The sequence below is a fragment of the Lissotriton helveticus genome, chromosome 4_1 (assembly GCF_964261635.1).
Source record: "Lissotriton helveticus chromosome 4_1, aLisHel1.1, whole genome shotgun sequence".
In the NCBI taxonomy this organism is placed as follows: domain Eukaryota; kingdom Metazoa; phylum Chordata; class Amphibia; order Caudata; family Salamandridae; genus Lissotriton; species Lissotriton helveticus.
The window spans coordinates 85,254,990-85,259,037 of NC_136063.1; positions in this window are offsets into that span (position 1 = coordinate 85,254,990).

Sequence of the window (4,048 nt, forward strand, 5' to 3'; positions counted from 1 at the left end):
AGTATCAAATATCAAAACTCCCCTTACACCAGGGAGCAGAAATAGGTCAGCAATTAAGAAAGTTTCAATCAAACCATAGTCAGTCTACATCTAATAACATATTTCAAGTACCTGACACAGCAATAATAGTCATTTCATCGGCTAGGGTCATTAATTTAAATAACGCAGGTCTGCTTTTTCTTAAGTTCCAGGTTTTAAGGAGAGGTAATAGATATCTTTTCCGCCCCCACTCATAGAATTTACAAAATAAGACAAAATGAATGGTTAATTGAGTGGAATGATCGTCACACGAACAAGTTGGTAGTTGTGATGACCAGTCATTTTGGACAGGAAAAGTTATCATCCTAAAGAAACTTCCAATTCTCAAACGTGCTAAAAGCATTCTGCTATAGCTAGTCTGATCAGATATTAAATAAAGTGGTAGCCCAGAATTTTGCAGCAGAAAGTGATGATGAATGACAGAGGTCTTCTTACGCTCGAGACACCAGAGTTGATCTTCCAGACGGGCCATGCAAAGTTCTTTCAATGCCCGTCTGGAGATCAAAGTCAGTGCCTCAGGGGAATCATAGAATTCAGGATGCCCAATACTTATAGAAAATTCCCGTACATAAGACAACCATTGGATCCTGTTGGAACCTTCAAGTTTGGTACAGTCAGCAACAATCACCCTGTTAAATACAGTTTCTACTGTAGTCCAAATCTTATGCCACAACAACATAGGACTAATTTTGATTAGATCAGAAATAAAAGACAACGCTAATTCTTTATGGCAGACATAAGTGGACGGACGTGGAGCGGGGAACAGCAAGCAGATAGCAGAGAAAGCCATTTTCTTTTGTTTGGATTTCATGGCAATTTGCAACTCCCCAGATGCCAGCTCCGTATATGGCTGTTGAAACACATTTTGCTTTATATATATCAATCAAAATGCGAACTGGCCTGTCCCCCAACTTATTTGCGAATTGCTTTAGAGCACCTAATGCCCGTGAAAAGGCTAAATTTCTTGTCATGATTGCTGATCTCCAGGTACCCTTCTTATTAATAACAATTCCTAAATAGGAAAAAGTGTCAGTTAAGCCTATCTTAGATTTACCTAAATTAATATTACAAGTAATATTTACCCTTTTAGCAGAACACATAGTAAAAGTCTTTCCTATATTAATCCTAAGGCCCCTATCACCCATGTATGTTGCGAAGCTGGTTAAGGCCTTCTGAAGGCCAATTTGTGTTCGGGCCATAATGACCGCGTCGTCGGCATACAGGAAGATAGGGACACTTTCACCTTCAATTTGTGGGTAGTCCGCCTTTAATTTTGATAAATGGTCTGCCACCCCATTTGTATATAAATTAAAGAGAAAGGGGGCTAGGATGCATCCCTGGCGCACCCCTTTCTCAATTGGGAATTTGGATGTGCATTCTCCCAGTTTTCCAAAACAGACCTTCGCCCCATCTCCTCTATAAAGCTCTTTTAGGAAGTTAAGAATATTAAGATCAATACCAAGATCTGCCAGGGTAGCCCACAGGATATCATGGTTCAAGCAGTCGAAGGCCGAGCTGAGGTCTACAAAGGTCATAAATAAATTGCCCCTCTTTGCTGTCGAATATTTGCCTATTACTAAGGCCAGATTTAGACCCTGTTCGACAGTACCGAGGCCTGACCTAAAGCCGTACTGAAATTTAGAAAGTACGGCATTCTCCTCGGCCCATAATTGAAGACGATTTAGAAGAACTCTGCCCGCTACCTTCATTAGTGAATCAAGAAGAGAGATAGGCCTATAGCATTTGGGATCGTTTCTATCCCCCTTCTTGAATATGGGGACAACAATAGCTTCCTGCCAAGTGGTTGGGAACCTTTAATATTGCAGCTGTTTAAAACATTGGTCAAAAGTGGTGCCGACAGGACGACGTTATCTTTGTAGATGTCAATTGGGATGGCGTCTGGTCCCGGGGCTTTACTATTGGAACTCTCTGCCAATGCTGTTTCTACTTCGTCTAAAGAGAAAACTACATTAAGGGAGAATGAATCTGATGCATCAGATTCTATAGAGATCATATCTTCCCTCACTGAGGTTGTTGATCCAATACAAGTCTCTTGTTTATATAAATCGGTAAAATAATTTACCCAAAGGGTTTCTTCAATAACAATCTCTATCTGATCAGCATTTCTCTCCAAGAAAAAAGGAGCGTTAACTGCGTTCCAAAATGCAGTAGTGTCTTTTAATACACTCGCTTTGGTTAGAGCTTCCCATGCAGACTGCTTCAATTCCTTCCTCTGTTTTTTAGAGCATCCTTATAGGAAGCTCTGGCTACTCTAATTTCCAGCTGGTTTCTTGGGGCTTTTTTTAAGGTCTGGATCAAATGACAGTGGGATTTGGAACACTCATGATTGAACCATCCCTCTGCTCTGCTCTGTCCCCCCTTTCGTGCTGAACCAGTTAATTTATTACTAATGTGGGCTTGAATCTTTTGAAATACTGCAATGACCTTAGTGGGGTTAGGATTCTCTTCTAAACAGGTCATAAAATCATTTATCTGTTCCACTACCAAATTCTCTAGGAAGCTGTTTGAGTTTACTTTGCACCATTTAATTGCGTATTCATTGGTTCTGGCCAAGGAAATCCTGTGTAAATAGATGTTTTCCGCTACGTTGGTGGCTTTGCTACCTCTCTGCCCTATTTCATAGCTAGAACCAATTGGATAATGGTCGCTAAGTGCAATGTGCTCTATAGTTAAAGAGAGCACACTGCGGTGATAATTGTTGGAGACCAATGTGAAATCTATGATTGTACTGGACCCCCGCCCACAGAAAGTAGGTTCAAATTTAATAGAAGGAACGCAGAGTTCGTTTGCAAAGCCCAGGTCCCAATCAAATAATAAATGGTTTAAAAGGTTTCCGAGTGCAGAGTGCTCGACATGTGTGCAGGGGTCACCCCTAAGGTTCACCATGCCACATGTTTCCGTATCACTATACATACATAAATGACAATTAAAATCCCCCGTCAAGATAATAAGATGTTCTTTCTGGTCAGATCCCAATCCCATGCGGATAGCATCATTTAATTCCTCAAGGGCCCTTTGTAGGGCCTCCTTTAGGATGTTGTTGTAAAAATTAATCAGGAGGATAGGGTGGTTTTCACCTGACCTTAACATGAGAAGTTGATAATATTGAGCTACCCCGGTGGGTAAGTAATTACTGGTTATACTGCTTTTATTGGATATATAGGTACAAAGGCCCCCGGAACACCTCCCTCTAATGTTAGGTTGAGCTGCAAGGAAGTATGTATGAAACCCCATTATATGTAACTATGTCTTCTCCCAGCATTCCTGTAGGCAAATCACTTCATATTTGTCGATGAGTTCCACAAAAGTTGGGTCCCTTAATTTATTTGAAAGGCCCGCTATGTTCCAAGATAATAACTCAAACTTGACCTTTTGAGCGCGTCGTGATGGTCCTATGTCTCATATGGTGTGATTTGGAACATATACTGGATTTGATAAGGGGGCCAAACTCGCCACCTCATCCCTTGAGATCTCGACAGGAGGTGTTATATTTGAAGAGCTATCTTTCATAGGCAGCACAAGGAAACATTATGTTCTGAGTTTGGCCAAGGTTTTTCGCTTACTATGGGGCAAGGAGGGTTGAGAGGTACTGATTGTTCTACGACCTTGTCCTCGGAAGCCGGAGCCAGTCAGTCAACCATATCCAAACACTCATATCTGTTGGTTGTCTGAATGCCTCTCCAGGGTTCTCTAAAGGCTCGCGTCCTATTGTAATCATAGTTAACACTCCAATTCCCCCAATCGCCCCCCAATTTAATCTGCCTACTCTGCGCCAGTTTCCCTCATAGGCATCATAGTCAGAGTCAGGACGCGAAATGGGGGGATAGAAGAAAGAGAGACGTTTAGTCTCAATCCCTTCATTTCCTCCATGCAAGTCCCAGGAATATATATATTCTACCATATATGGATCCTCAAAATTTATCACAATACAGTCGCCCTGAGTTGTTTTCATTTCCTTCCCTATCCAATGTACCCTTCGGACCGTTAG